The 17264-nt window shown below is 38.7% G+C and overlaps 1 protein-coding gene across 1 annotated transcript in view; it reads right to left on the reverse strand.

The window, feature by feature from the left end:
* The window catches only part of THSD4 (thrombospondin type 1 domain containing 4), a 307104-nt gene that overhangs the window by 232828 nt on the left and 57012 nt on the right, over positions 1-17264 (reverse strand). The gene's annotated exons all lie outside the window — the stretch shown is intronic.

Genomic DNA, 17264 nt, shown 5'->3' on the forward strand with positions numbered 1-17264 from the left:
CCCTCTATACTCTATGCTAAGGGCATAAGGAGAAAAAAAACCTTTTGGTTCTTTTTGTTCTTTCTTTTCTCTTTCTGTGGCGCAGCAGAACTTACAAATCACAATGAATTCAAAGGTAATGTTCCAAATACCAATTTTTATTCCAGCATTTCTTCTTAACGTCAGATTCAAAGATTTATGGCTAACATATCCCTCAAAGGTCCAGCGTGATCACTTATTCCAGCCATCTGCATAGTATAGGTTGTACAGCTGAAACCCTTAGGATATGCATTTGTCTGCATGAACTATGATGCATCTTTCAGAATGAAGTAATTTGACTCTTGACACCCTAAGTAATGCCACTAGTTAAATTCTTGCAGTGGAAGAACAATGAAACAAAAAGATTTTTTCTCCTTACGCCCTTACCGTACACAGCCAGGAACTGTTACAGTCCTGAGCTGGTTTTAACTAGACCAAACCAACAGGGCCAACTCCAACAGGTCCGTACTGAATCGTATCCCTCTTGACCTGACTGGTCACCCCTGCATGGCGTATGGGTGCAGAGTTTTACTACCGGTGCACTGAGGCTTCCCAAAAGGAAAGCAATACTCGTATCTTCATATTGTATCCGGTTACTTCACTTGGTAATAGTTACTGAGATATGAAAACACAGCGGGTTTTGTTTCTGTTCTGGTTTTTTGGATTTCAAGTAGCTAGTGCAACACTTCTTTGCAATTACCATGCATAGAAGTTTGTAGATTTTTTTTGAAAAGTTCTGTATTCTTTTGTCTCCGTGCACATTTTTATCTAATTTTAACTTTTATATATTAACACAAAACTTTTATATATTAACACATGCCTAGAAGTAGTTTAAAGTTTCCATGACAAAATTTCATAATGAAGACTTGACATTTCTCAGACTTTGTGGCACAGTTAAAATTAAAAGAAAAAATCAACATTTTAAAATGAGATATTTCAATATTTTCCAATCTCACAGTGCTAACAATGCAGATATCTTCCAGGGAATCTTGTGCTTTGCAAGTAAAGCAGAATGCCCACAGTTTCTTAATATACCTCCCAAATTACATAAGTAAAAAACCCTTTTTATTACTTTTATACAACTCTGAGGCAGTTTAAAGTCTATCTTCAACCTTCTAATATCAGAATGCACCAGACTCACTTTAGAGTGCATCTTTCTTTCAATGTAGTAATGGATATTGAGAAGTAAGAGGGAGAATTACAATCCAGAAAAGTGTAACAGTTCCTTCAAGGTTTTTTCTTAATTCATTATAAATGACTATTTTATCATTTTTGACTAGCTAAAGCAATTATGCATTGTCAACACATGTAAAAGCAGAAGAAACTGAATTCACATTAAGGTTTCACAAAGTGCAAGTGGCACAGATGATAACCAGGTAACTATTTAGCCCTGTAAGCAAGAGCACTGATAACAACCCACAAGAGCCGCCTTTACGACTCCTCTTGCACAAGGGCCCAGACAGACACCGTGGGTAAATTCTGCAGCAGCCGATCAGGAGGATCCCACCCCGATTCACTTGGCCCTCTGCTCCCAGACACTGGTCCCACAGCCACACCACAGGAGGCAGATGTGGGTCCCAGCTCCTCAGCTGCCGAATGCGACATGTTCAAACTACCCGTATTAAATCAGAGCTGTAAATTCCCTGGCCGTGTTAATGACTACAGCAGATGGCTAACTGCAGCAGCGCTTGAGGAGCCAGCCAGCGCACACGTTAACTTCTGCTGTCCCATCACGGGCAGCAGCTACCTTCAGCAAAGCCCTGGGCAGATAGCTGGGGCAGTAATGCGTTACAGCCACGCTGGTAAACCAGACAGAGCCTGTCTGTTAGACCCTTTAATACCCTCACCAGGGAGCTCTGACAGATGAAGTTCCTTGCAGTGCTCCCTCCTTGTCTGATCAATCCAACATTCCTGCTTGCCTATCTGAATTCAAGAAGCTTTTGTGGCTGTTTTTTAGGGGTTTTTTTTAAGGCATTTTGATGATGATTACGATTCTTTAGGGTTAAAATTCTGCATTTTTTTTGAAAGAAAGTTCAAGGTGTGACTAACTGACTGGACCTTAAAAAATTTAGAATCAAATACCACCACAAAAACCAACAACAAAAAAGTACAAACAGAAGGCGTTGGTCACTGTCACACAATGGTATGGTATAATACATTGCTATTCAAAGAAGGAACAAGTCTTCACTCGGCTCTTGCGCAACAAAAATTTCACAGAGAAATTATAGTTTCAGTACCTGCACTTAAGGAAATGTTTTATATATTATATTTTCAGCATATTTCTCAATCTGGTTACAAGTACAGTGGACTCATTCGACTGATCTTCTTCCCATTGTTTTCAAAAATTAAATTTCTTGAAAACTGAAATCTTCCCTCGGAATACATTGTTTTTGCTGAAAATGGACAGAGGGAAGTCAAAATCATTTCCACTTTCTTGTTTGATTTCAATGCTGAAACATTTTATTTTACTGAAATTTAAAAAAAAAATTGAAATGCCAATAATATTACAATCATACATATATTTTTAAGTTTTGACAATACTGACTGCAAATAATTTGATACTTAAAAAATGTTTTGTATTCCTGGAAGATTTTCAGTTTTTGTTCACACTTGGAATGAAAACAAGTAGTCAAAATGTTAACACTGCAACCACACAAAGCGACCCTTTTCCTAAGACATACAGAACAGAAACTGATATAGTCACAACACAGACAAATAGTAAGTACCATTATAACTCACACCAAATTTTACGTAAACATTGACCTGTTGTTTGTTTACAGATGCTTTAGCTCTTGTCGGTAATGTTAAAGCACCTCATATTCATTACAGAAAGCCCATGAGATATAAAAAGGGTATTTTGAACTGAATTTTAGAGTCAGGATCTGGACACAGGAAGATTAACTAACTTTCTCGCTGTTAGATAGGAAATCTGTGCAAGCCAGAAGCCTGGTTCTGCATCCCACCCCCCCTTCCCTCAGAATACCAGTTCCAGTGCCTTAAGCCACATCACCATCAATGATAGCTATCTGAGCGCAGGGCCAATAGCGCTGCTCTGCCTTTCACCAGATCTGCATTTGGTGCATTATTTATAATTTTATTACTTCAGTTGATCAAAGAAATGGACTAGATGTTGACTTTTTAGCTGTTTTGGCAGCATTGTTGGAGGAACTTGAAATTATTAAGCAGATGTTCTGCAACATAACTGGGGGCTTGTTTTGCTCTAATGAGATACAGTATTTGTTACAATGAAGGAAATTGCTTGCGGATTTGCTATAATGCATTTTACATACACTGGGTTACATTTATATTGGAGTAATGAAAAAAAAAATACAGTAAAAGTCTATATTACTTTTCAGATCTAATGATGTCACCAGACTTATATTATTATATTTGAAAAAAAGATCAGGCTCAACTTTTTGAGGTCTGTTTCTGTTTTTATACTTGATATCCACCTCAGTGGTGTAATGGATCCAAACAGTTAGCTCTTTGTGATCTCTCTCCAGAGGGATCACCGTACCGTTACAGCAGAACCAACCATAGTGAGTTGCACCTCAGTATTTTTAGGCCTCTGACCAAAATTGTTCAGAAGCAGATCTCCTCTCTTTGCAGATATATGAGCAAATTTAGTGCACAGTTTCTCTGGCTTTTTCAAACTTAATTTTAAATTTGTGGTGTTTGGATTTAAATTCAGATTTATAAAGTGCAATATGGAAAGCAAATTAACAAATTCACAAGTTGACTCTGTGGACCAATGCCAGAGATTTGTATCTATCTGGGTGTAAGAGGAAAGACTGATCCAGAAAAATATTAGTAAGAATTGTCTCTCCTTTGTAGAAGACCTCAAACTGTGGCTTAGATATTTATTATGCGCCGTGCTTATAAAACTTCCAAGATGTCTAATGGAAACAGAGCACAATAGAAGCCAGTTCTGCTTTTCATTTTCTATACTACCACTGGGAATCTCTTTCTTCTGATGTTCATCCATATTATAAGCTTTTCTTTCACAGTGGGTAAGATTTTCCTTGCTTTGAAAATAGTAATTCATCATAACAAGAAGGAATATCAAGCATATATAAATGCCAGTCCAACTACTTATGCTGGTTAAATTGGCAAAATCTTTTTAATTCCCTTCACAACACTCAGCACTACCAAAAAACTCCATTCAAAACATTAACAGAATACTCCAGAAACACAGGAATGCCTGTATTTAAATAATAATGTGCAGCACATGCACCCACATTCATATTAATAAGTAACCTCATTTTTCTAGCAAACAGTTACATCAATGAGAGTTGTAAACTCTGTGCTCCTTTGAAATACTGGGAGATGAAGTTGGAAATTGTCAATCTGAGGGCTTTTAAAGGAATACCATATGAAAAAATAGGCTATAATACTTAATCCTTATGAACCCTCTGTAGTAGTTTATCTTTACAACCTCCCTTCCCTCCCCCACTCTTAAAGTCTTGCACAGTGACTCCAGACTAAGACTGGGCTTGGTGAGTCTCACTACTCAGCTTGAGCCACAGGGACTAACCTTGCAGGCTTTCATCTTATATTACAAAAGAAAAGATAGTCTTCTCACTCATATCCCACAGAAAGAGGTTTTATCAGAATAAGAGAGGCTTAAGCAAATTACTTCTACCTTGTGTTTGCCACAGGCTAAAAGTATGGATATTACCAGTTAGCATGTTTCTAGGGCTGTACTTCTGTTAAGCAGCAGTAACTCACAAGCATGTCTTAAACTTTACCACCGCTGCGGCTCAGAGGCAGACACTGGGACAGCCCCTCCAGAAGCGACCCAGCATCCCTGTAAACTGGTAAACCTGCACTTATGGCCTTACCTGGGGGAGCTTGGATTTTCTAGTTCTGGCAAAAATTGCTCATGCCTTAAGTGCCCTACACCATGCTTAAATGTCAATCACCAACAAGCCACCTACTAGTAAAACACAGAAACAGAAGACTCGCCAGATCTGAAACGTAACATCTTCTGTACTTGAGCAGGTTTCCTAAACTTTTCAGCTAGCCACAACTTCTGGACTTGTGAACTCACACCACACTGCTATTGATAACTATGATCAAAGCTTCTGGCCCCACTTGTAGACTGAACCTCAGTTTCGGAACTGATGAGTTAAAGCTAGAACATTTATAAAGCTTATCAGGTAATATCCACAAATTTCACTGGAACCAGAACTTGCGTATCTACCTTTTCAATATATGTAGGTGTTAATTTCTAAAATCTGCACAATGCCACGGAAATTACATTAAGAAAATCAAATTTTGCACCTAAATATTCCAGAAAGCGAAAGTGTGAGTTCTACTGCTGAGAGTGTGCATAAGCAATTTTTTTGAGTACACACACAAATGGAAACTGTGAACATAAATGTTTAGATTCACATCTGACTCCCTCTGAAGTTAATGTTATCTTTCCTTTTGTATCAGCTGATACTGGAACAGGCTCAAAATGAACAAACCATATATGAAAAGTATTTTAATATGTAATTCTTTCAACATAATGAAAAATACTCGGAAGAAATCAGTCTCCCAAAGTAGATGGGAAAGAGTCTATATTTACTAGGACCCCTTTTATAGTTCGTTTCTCTAAGAGTTACTTCAGTGTTTGGAGGTTTTTTGAATTAGGAATACATATACAATTTTGATTTTTAGGAGAACTCTTAATACTTAAAAGGTTCAACAGTAGAATAAATGTTTCATTTAGTAGTCACAATTTTAATTGCTCGGGAACACATACAGTAAAGCAAAAGACAGAGACATTTTGGGGAGGGGTGAAGAAGGAATTAGTTTGGTCTCTGAGATGGTCCTAAAACCCCTTCTTCATGTACTTGTAATTCTTCACAGAATGAAAGAAAACTCTGAATCCCACATTTATGTGTCGCTGCTTTCTGAGCCCCTGCCTGTACACTCACCCAATAGAACCGGGCCCGGACTCAGCAAAAGCTCCTTGAACCTTTGAACAGAGTGTGGACTGCAGGTGGACTCTTTGAACTGAGTCAAATTTTTTCAAAGAAACTGTGAAAATTTCTAGTGAGGTCCTGAGCCTCCATGGAATTAGGTACATACCAATTCTCTGAATACACAGAAATCTGGATATTATCAACCCGCAACAAGTTGTGCAGGATCAGACCTGTGCTGTTCATTTTTTTAGCTACATGGTGAATTTTCTTCTAAATGACCTCATCCAAAAGCCACTGAAGTGAATGGGAAAAACTCTCACTAACCTCAGCAATCCTTGGACTATTATATTTATATTGCCTTCCTTCGAATTCAGCAGCAACCTGACTGGGAGCTCCACAGCCTGCTACACAGGCAGCACCACATTAGGACAATCACTGTTGACCGGAGTAGATAAGTGTGAAAGCTTTTTTGAAATCAAACACATAGAAAGTATTATTTAAAACCTTTTGAAATGCATAATTGTATCAACAAAAACTATTCCCACACAGAAACGGAGGCAAAGATAGTAATTTTAAAAATCTAAGATAGCTGGGTAAGTATTTTTTAGTAGGGAGCCTCTTTCCTACTTTACTTACCAAACTCTCTTTATGTATTTTCTCCCTATGTCTCAGTTGTTCATTTCTTTTTAAACATGACAAGAATATTCGTCAGGTATTTTTCAGTTTTGCCTTCTAGGTTAACCAACCCACACTGCACAGAAGAAAGTGTTTAAAATCAAGAATATATACTTCATTTTAAAAATTGAAAATGGTACAAGAAATGTGTTGAATAAATGTCATACATTTAACAACAAAGATGGAACACATGTTGATAATCCTTTGCTTAATTGTTACCCTGTTTATTCAATATTCCCCAAGTTAATGTATAACATGTTAAAATGATTACACAGTCTTGACCTTGCAGCTCTATTTTATTCTCCAGACTATTTCATGGATCTGGGAGACACGGCAGGATCACTGGGGTTTGTGCAAGAAGTACACACCTGCAAAACACTGTGAGCCCTAAGTCTTCCCCCATTCTAGTACATTATACTACACGAAATGGTTGTGCAGATCTGCGTGACAAGGACTCCTAGGACTACAATCATAAAACTCATAAAAATAGTTTCCTTATGAAGCTGTAAAATACATCTGTTCAGAGCATCCAAGCCTGCTTGTCTCTTTTTAGAGAATCAAAAGAAAGAAATCTTTTTAGAGAAACAAAAGGAATCTACCACCAAAAAGAACAGATTTAGGAGAATTCAGACTAAGATTCATTTTTCGTATCCCAAAAGAGGTGTAGGAATAAGGATAGGATGCCCTCTTTACATTGGTGTTTTGCTAAAAAGAAGCCAAAGGAAGTGAAAGATTTTGATCCAACAGCAAAGGCAAATTTTTGGAGTGACATTTTGGCTCTGAAGCTTAATGGAGGACTTTTCCCATGGACAACAGGAGTTAAAAAAAAAATGACAATATCATTTCAAAAAAGACTAAAGCATCGCAAACCACTTATTCTGCATATGTACTTGTATACAGTAACCATGCCAATGCAAACAGCACTAAAAAGTGTGAGAAAAGCTCCCTTTTAATAAGACAGTCGAGATACTTAATTTGCTCCCCTGTTCTCTCCCTTATCTTGACAAACCCCACATCTGATCTGATGCTACAAAATGAAATAGAGATTCAAAAAGATTATAATTCTACCACTGGCTAAGGTTGCCACACAACCCTTGCTAGAACTGACGAAAAAGAGGAATCAGCACTGTCTTTATTTCCTAATTCATACATGGCAGAGGTTTTGGCTCTGAGAAAGTTGTGCTTGGCACAAGATCCAAAATAGAGGACACAGAGAAGATGCAACCAACCCCTGAAATTGCCTGAGGCTGGTTAAATTCCTAGGGTATGTTAATTTAAAGCAACCTTGCTCTATGCCAATTTTCACTCCTGGATGATCACTTCCATAACACCACACTCTGATTCCTAGTAGGACTCTGCTTCTAAGGTATTCCCATGCCACCTTTATACAACCCAGACTGCTCGCCAAATCAAAGGGGTCCAAATCCTCAGCTGTCCACTTGCTGCAAGTTTCAGACTGCTCTGCACAGCCACCGGACACAAGGAAGCTATATAAGGAATATATATATATATATATATATATAAGGATATATAAGGATTGTTACAGATTATGTGAGGTCATATACTGTTGGTTCGTGCAGTCCTGCTTATTAAAGGCTCTGCTTGACAGTTAAGTCAGACATCGAGAAAGCTGTGATAAAGCTACTACGTACTTTACACCAGTAGGTTGGGTTTTGTGGATCAAAGTATTCCATTGATTCATTTTTATAGGGTGGCGTTTGTTTTTTTTTTTTTTAATTCATTTCTGAATATTGGGTGCCTGTATCTTGTTCCAAGAGCCACTAACAGGTAAAAATCTACTATAGAAAATCAACAAAGATTTTGTTTACTCATTAGCAGAAGAACAAATACAATTACAGAATATTACAGTGGAAAAAAACTTGGGTTTTTTTTTTTTCAGTTCAAGTCATGAGTGTATGCATTTGCATGGCATTTCTCAGAGACGCTTGCACAGTATCAGGTAATTTGTTGATACTGCAGACATGAATACTGATCTGAATGCATGGAGGTCTTGCTGTTGGTAGCAAGTGGGGGGAGTCAAGACAAATTTTATCAAAGTAGGCTTAAAAGGATCTATACCACTCACTTCCACATGTGCTTTGCAAAAATCAAATCTTCCTTCTACCTTCCATTCTAGCCTAACAATCTTCATTACCACACAATCTGGATACAATTTTGTTTCTAAATCTGAGCCTGAAAGCCACAACATCCGTCCTTAACTTTCTGCTCCCACCAAACGAACTAAGTGAAAGAACTAAGAACTAAGCTTTGAAATGAGGGCATAATTCTTCCTGAGATGTTTACCCAACTTGCAATTAATGCAACTAGGCAGCTCAGATACTCTAAAATAAAGCAGTAAATATTGGTCACCTGGATACAGAAGACAATGTCTCTTCTACAGCAAAGCTGAGCTAAATTTATCTAAACCCTGTAAGATTAGGACAGATACGGTTTGTCAGCTCATCTCCTTTCTCCCACTTTCCTGTTTTCTTAAAAATACATTCTGTTTACATGGTTTATGTTCAAGTCCACTTTGGAGTGTACCGAGTTTACTGCTGAATGATAACATTTGATGGATGTCACTTCCCATTTTCCTAAAGGCACTAACAACCCTTTCAAATTCTTGAGGCTCATCCAGGTGTCCATCTATAAACACCCAAATCTTCTTGCTCTCATCTCTCTTAACCCATTTTCCCCTCCAAGTAGCAAGTAGAAAAGTGGGGAAAGTGAGGTATGCACAATGGACTAGAAACATTACAAATGCGGTGCATGTGACCTATTACAGAGAAATGGTTGACTTCATACATCAGAGTATGGTCCCTGCTTAAAACAGTACAGTTGAAAATACATATGCATTATTATTTGAATTGTAACAAACCACAGAATCCCAAGTAAAAGCCAGGCTCTGATATTGCTAACCTTCTTACAAATGCAAATCAAAACATGTATATTAATAAAATTATATAGGAAGAATAACTAAGTTGTCATGTGGAAGTATTAGGTTTCCATATATGTAAGTATCTAAGCATATTTTTTTATTAAAGCTTTCTATAGAAGTAGTTACATATTTCAGTAATACACAGGATATTTACAATTTCCAGTTCAAGCTCAACACAACAGATGTTCAGGAAGCAGATTTATTGATGAAGTCAAAGAAATGCCTCAGATACTTTAGCACAGCCATACGTTTAAAGCTTTGCAAACTTCCATCTGCTTTCTCTAGTGATCCATTCACAAATTGGGAATAAATAAAGGGGAAAAAAGGGACATAGTATAAATGAACTTCTTGTTCTACTGCATTTGAATAAATTCTATTCTCATAAGTGAGCAATATTTCAAAGATATTTCAGTTAAAAATGAAATAGAATTTTCAGTAATGTATGAAAAATGGATACTTCACTGCCTCGGATAGGATTTCCAATGAGTCTAAAGGAAATCAGAGCTCATATTTCATCAGAATTCAAGAGGAATTGTACGCTTATAGTGCTTAAGCTCCTGTCAATAATTTCAGGTATATGCTTCAGGTATATGTCTTGTCTTATACTAATCTGCTACTGGCTTACTGTTCAGTTTAATGTTACTCATTTGCTAAGTAACTGTTCCTGAAACAGCTAGAGATTAAGACTGATCCAACTTAAAAGTAGCCCAACAGATAATAGAAAAGGCCAAGCAAAGCAAATTGCAGCATGTTTCATGCATCAAGCCACGCAGTAGTTGAAGACCTGAAGCCATCAGTTCTCTTAAAATACTAAATAGGACAAAGTTTTCACTAGATTTTTCCAAATTTATTTCCTAAATCTCAAATTATGCTAGATCATAACCCTGAAGAAAAGTGCATGTGAAATGTACATGTGAACAGCATGTAGAAGGGAATTGTATCAGCATAGTTGTTTAACGCTTACTTTAATTGACAGGCATAGACTTAGACTTTTGGTTTGCAGGAAGGAACTGAGGCCAACTCCTAGACAGTTTTTTTTTCCTACACACATACTACAAACAAGGAAAAAAACAGGTGGTAATAATCCCTTTGTTTTTTTGTGATGAAAGGTAAGAATGCCTATTCTGTTATTACCTATTGCTAGAGAAGTGTGCACTATTTCAGTTGTAGCTAATCAACAAATACAAACACCATCTACTCATTACATTTCAAACCTCTCAAAACTCTGTCTGTTGCCTCTTTGATGAATCTGTCTGGCTACAGCATTTCACATAAAACAGGAATAACAAAAAAAAATTGTCATAGAAAATACAGTGCATGCAATTAAAGTACAAGCTTCAAGAACAGCTAGCCACAAAATGGAATAAAAGCATCAAGAAGATTTCTAACAGGTGGAGGCAAAAAAAAGGCAGAGAAGTATGGTCTATTGCGATGAGAAACGAAGACTTCAAGCAGCTGCCTCATTGAATATAATACCTTGCAGCTGGATGAACTGCAGCACAGCTGGATTATTTCTTGAGATACTGTGTATATACTCAAACATCCGTAAGTTCACTAACTAGAAGTAACTTACTAGAGAAAGTGTAAATAAAACAGTAAGACTTCTTCTTGTCCTTTGGGTGAAAAAATGAGGTTGTCAAAGTATTGCACACAAAACTAAGAGAATACCAGTTCAGCGCAGCATATCCTGAGCCACAAGGAACTGGCAGTTACAAATCAGGGAAGGCCAAGAGTTCATAAACTGGGACTACGTTACCCTTGCTTCTCAAGGACTGCGCTCCTCTAGCCAAGAAATCACAGGCGTTCAGGAAACGTACACCAGGGCCTACCTTACTAATCTTACTCAAGGATGAATTCTCTAATTACTCTAAACTGAAGTTCTACTTCCAGTTAACCTAAAAAGATGACACGAATGTTATGTTTCTCTGTATATATCAAACTTTACAATGCTTCTAGAGTGGTTTTATATTAAGATGTAATGAAATCTAAGAAGGGATGCTGAATGAATGCTTGCACTAATAACGTGCATATAAGCAATATACATCTATAATTTGTTTATATACTTATCTCACAATTCTAACACAAGAAAAAACAACACACTAAACCACTGAAAACAAATATAATATATTCAAGGTTGGCCCAGAATATTCATTGATTTGCAACATTACACAACACCCAATAGGCCACATTTATATTTGGCCCCAAAACTTACTATAAAATTATTTGTGCATATTTGGCAGCTATATACAAATAGTCACACGTAATAACTACATATTATTGTAGTTAGAAAAACTTCGAAGCAACATCTAGAAATCTGGCAAGACAAGAGAAGTGTTACTTGTCAGAATTTTGATATTCATTTAGCAGACTTACAAACACTCCCAGGAAGGCATGTCCTGAGGTTCGCTAGTTCTGGTGGATGATTTCTGCTGATGAACTGAATGGAAAATGCTCCACAAAACATCTTATTGGTGAGACTTTAGAACTGAATAAATGCTTTCCTCACAAGCCTATATACCCTTGTCTGCTTAAAGCCCAAGCAAATGAGCCAAAACCTCCCAAACCCTGAAACATCAGCAAAACTACTCTGTGCTGACAGCTGGTTGTCACGGATCTGCAGGCAGTGTCTGCATTGTCCTGTTAACTGTACTCCTTATAACAACTCTCTGCAGCCAGCCCTCTCTGCCTTTTGGGTACTCCATTCCAGAAGTGCTTAATGCTACTTGCACCTCTCAGTACCTGACCAAGATTTTTAAAAGATCAGTTGGGCTTTTCTTCCATTTTATAATTACTTAAATCATATTAATCAGAGCTCATTCAATGTCTTCAGTGTCATCAGTTACCAGCAGACCGAAGAAGTTTCTCAGCAACTTAACATCTTAAGTTGGGCCACTACATTTTGATCTGTTATGAGAAGATATTTTGTCATTCAAAATGAGTTAAATCTGTTGTTACAAACCCAGCATCAAAAAACCCACAAACAAATAAATGTAGCAGCCCTGCATTAGTCTTCAGTCTCTGTCCTAATACCAAAAATGAAGTCTAAATCATAAATGCCTCTTATCTGACACAAAGTACTGAGGTTGCAGTATTTGCTAGACACCTGTGGAAGTTATACATTTCATTTTCTTCAGAGCTTGTATTTTTCACCGCTGTAGATGGGAGACATCTATAGCTAGAAGTCAGGTTACTAGAAGGTATTTTAAAACAAAAGTAAACTCAGAAGGGATTTTACAGCATACAGAGATCTACTTCTACAGCGAGTTCTCCTCTGAACACAACACAGGCTTCAGGATAGAGCGCTGACATAAAAGTCATTTTAGAGAAAGAGTACCATGAAGTCCAGCGTGAAAAATGTGCAGACCAAATATCCTTCCATTCATTCCAAGTTTGGATTCTGATACATTTCAAGTAAATAGAAGCCAGCTGAAATCGCCCAACCGCCCTGCCACAAGGCTGAGTGCTGATACCCGGGCGCCTGTCAGCATCCTTCACTCCAGTTGATTTTGAATCACCCGTTATGGTGCTCATCAGTAGTTAGGTTTGGCAACAACGGTATTGGGGGAGACTGGGAAACCATTTTTCCCCCCACAGAAAATGCAGCAGTGATGTTAGTGCCATTTCATATATGCCACTGTTCCTTTCTGCTACGGGAATTTTTATCCCAGTTGAAATTCAGCCTGACCCGAACCCTGCTCCAAAGAGCAATGTGGTGTACAGGCTCCGAAAAACTTCTGTCTCTCAACAATCAGACAGAAAAATAAAGAGAAGTCGTAAGAGGAAGCCAGACCTGGCAATCAGAAGGAACTGCGTGAACTCTGCCAGGCCTTCCAGAGATCCCTCTTGCTGCCAGAGTTCACCTACTCCGGCTGACCCTGCAGACCCCACGCAGGTGGAAGGCGCTGCCCTCAAGCCAGCCTGCCTGCTAACGGCAGGGAGCGGAGGCCGCTCCACGCACTCCGCGCAAGCCTTCAGGTTCCAGCGACTATCTGCCAGCAACAAACTATTTAAACAGCTTCCAAGATCTGAGTATGGCTCTGCTCCTAGAAACTCGTCTGGCTTGATACAGTACTTTAAGCCAAAGACATCTTGACTCTACCCAGTGGAACTAAATCATCTGTACAGCCACCACTATGATGATCCTTTAGCCACGTCCTCATTCCTATTACTACCTTTGTTAGCTAGCGTCCAGTGAGCTCTTACACAAGTTACAGCTGCATATGTAAAAGAACACATACATTTGAAACAAGAATTCCTGCTGTCGGCACGATGCAGGTAAATAAGCGTGCTGCCCTGCAAACAAGCGCATTCACCTGAAAGGGGAGCACAGAAACTAGAGTTGGTTTTCAACAAAAAGCAAACAAAAACGTCATTTGGAGGAAATGCTTGATCAAGTCTGCATTTTGGACAACTTCCCATTAAAATTTTTCTCTAAAATAACAAAATGAGAAAAAAATCAAAGAAGAAAACCAAATCATTTCCATGAAAATTTTGTATTTCCTTTACTATGAGGGAAGAGGGCAAAGCCTCAGCATCTTTTAGGGGCAAATCATGTCTGACTTTCAGGGGACCAGGATCTGATTTGCAAAAACCTCTTTTTTTCTCTTTTTTAAGAAAGTGAAATTGTCTCTCAGGAGAAAATGCTCAAACTTTGCAGTATTCTTCTGCTTGTAAATTGCTACCTTTAAAAGGAAGAAAAAAAACAAGTCCCCAGATAATACATTTTTAGCTATTTCAGGTTTTACACACTGGAGAGGCAATCACAGCTCCTCCTAGACTTCGAAGTCCTCTTCCACTTGCGAAGCAGGCAGAGGCAGCCCTGCCAGCGGCTCCCCATGCTGGTTACCACGCCGAAGAGCAGCACAGGCCGGGAAAGCCGAACGTCCCTGCAGGACTCTGCGGCTAAAGAGAGCAGAGCGCGCAGTGCAGAGCCGCAGCCCGCTCTTTGCACTGTACCGCTCCTCCGCCTGCCTGCCTGGCACAGCAATTCTAACTGCGGTAACAGAAAGCCGTGGCTAGGATTGCAGTATAAAATATTCCCTATTACAAAAGCCTGGCTGTCGTTATCAAACAGAACTCAAAGCAAGAGGGCCTGCAGTTGACCAGTGTTTTCTGCAGTTGTTGATTTGAGAATACTATATTTGAGAATGTAATTTGGATGCATAAGACTATCCAGGTATCCTCCTGAAGATGAAGTATCAGACAGAGATTTTCCTGGAGCAGACTTCATTTCTTCTTTAACTTTATACCAGATTTCTGACAAAAAAACTGCAGTTGTCTCCCTCCTCTCAAAAAATGCAGTTATTCTTCACTAGGAGACACTCCTGTGGTCAGATTCCCACTGAGTTACCCTTTTCAATGAACCAATAGGTTTTCTCCTTTCAGTAGATATCAAAATATCAAGCACTTTAGGTTATGAATTTTTCACCACAATTAAAAATAAAAGTTAACTGAAATAAAGAGTTCAAATTTAAGAGTTCAGTTATCAGAATGATTAAAACATTTACTGCTTCTGTAGATTTAAACTTCCTTACAGGTTTATGGTCATGTTTTCCCTCTGTCACAACTGGATCCTTCCTCTCAAATCCTGCCCTTAAAGTCATTATGTGCTATTGGTTCTCCAACACAAACTAGGGTTTTTTCATTAAGTACTCTAAATTCATAGCGTTTATAGTCCCTTTAATATGGCTTTTTTAATAAAGACAAAAGTTTGTGTTGGAGCAGTAGCAGATAAAACAGGGGTTAGAAATTCAGCTGCACCAATCTGAACAACGAAGAAATAAAAAGATGTGTATTTTTGAAAAATAATAAATACACTTAACTCACCATCAAGACAGGGCTGTAAATATGGTTTAGTTGCCCTTATTGATCCAACATAAACATTAGGAGCAAGCTGTGCTATGCAGGGGAGGGAAAAAGAAATTATTGTGGCATGTTTTAGATCCCCTGAGTCATCTTTCCTGGCACAGGGCAGAGTGAGTCAAAGCTGCTGTGTAGGAAGCAAGGAGATGGAGGTGGGCTGAGCTGGCTCAGCATTGGCTGTGTCTCGTCAACAGCAGTTTGAAAAGGGATGCATCAAAGCTAATACATCATAAGTCGTTGGGGCCATGTTGTAGGAGAAGTCATGCTGTCCGCAGAATATGCCCTCAGCCATGTGCTTGCTGGGGTACCAAGCTCTTTTTTCTGCCTAAATGCATGGTACAAAGTGCCAAAGCTGTACAGCTCTGAAACTTCCTTCTGGGCAACTTCACAATGCCGAGCATGACTTTAATTAAAAACATAGTATACACTGAATGTTCATAATTTCAGATAAAGAGGTATAGCTCTGCAAGTCTTCACTATACCCACAACAGATAAAACCAGGACTGAGGCATGACTACATTAGAAACAAACATTATTGGATCAATTGGGGGTTAGATATGAACCTATCTGAATCTGCACTGACTCATGTTGAGCTGTAAAAATAGGTAACATTAATTGTGGATCAAAGCTGCTCATCTAAAGGAACTACACAGAGCATGCTAGCATGCTCAGTACCCACGGAGATGACCATTTCTGGGTATGGGAAAAAGGAACTTCACACACTTGCAACACTCTGAGTCCCCTGAAAAATAAACGAACAATGACTTCTAATACTTCCTTCAGCACATCTTTGGAAGGGTCTTTATTGTTACAAAATAGGCATTTTGCCTTTGTGCAATGAGGCAAAGCACAGAACCCCGAAAGCTGGCTCAGAGAGCACTATTCACACAATGGAGTCCAGCAAGGCGTTCCCTCGGTCCCCAAGAGCGATACGGTGACAGCAGCATGTGCCGTCTTCCAGCTGACACACCCAGCTGCAGACCTACACAGACACGCTTTCCACTGCTTTCACTTCAAAACTTAGTATCAGGCTCTACACTACAGGATAGACATGACCTCAGTTTATTAGCAGCAAAAAATCACCAGTAGCTATCACCCTTTTCCCCTTCTAAACCTATTAGGATAAAGGGAGGGGGAATAAAAATATGAGAACCAGGAGGAATCCCTCCATCATGAAAGAAGCTTTCCCATTCCTTTTCCAAATCTCTTATTTTGCTTCCCTTTTGGAGCTGGGAAAGCAACTTAGCACGATGAGTTAAAGACTGAAGGATAGTAGAACATACACAGAACACTAATTGCCCCAGAGCAGATCACTGACACTGAAGATGTGCATAATCAGGCAAATCTCGCCACTACATCACTTTTAGGACATACAGGGGCAAGGCATTGCCATAAAGATAAATCGTAGTACACTGAAGCCTTTATTTGTAATGAAGCCTTCCAGCAAAGAGAAATCCTTGCAAACACTGACTGTAACACATTAAAAGCCATGGCATAATGTATTACTTCTATTTAATTGTGTGGCATTGTATTATATGTAGCTACTTACACAGAAGACAATAAAAGTCATATTCAAGAGACACTTAAAAAATACAGGTAAATTCTCTTCCTTCTACTTTGTTCTTCTCAAATCTAGAAAGGATAAGTAGAAGGGCCTATATCCTGCATTTTAAAATTTTAAGCTGGAGACTGTGCCTCCATTTGGAGGGGAGACATTGCACAGAACATGTGGCACTGAGCACACACAGCCTGTTGGTAAAGGAGTCTGTGGGTAACGAAGTCGTCAATGTACTCTCCAACTAGAGATTCACGCCAAGGGATAGAATGGCCTCAGAATAATAAAGATAGCTAGTCCACAG

This window comes from Calonectris borealis, chromosome 11 (assembly GCF_964195595.1).
Source record: "Calonectris borealis chromosome 11, bCalBor7.hap1.2, whole genome shotgun sequence".
Lineage (NCBI taxonomy): Eukaryota > Metazoa > Chordata > Aves > Procellariiformes > Procellariidae > Calonectris > Calonectris borealis.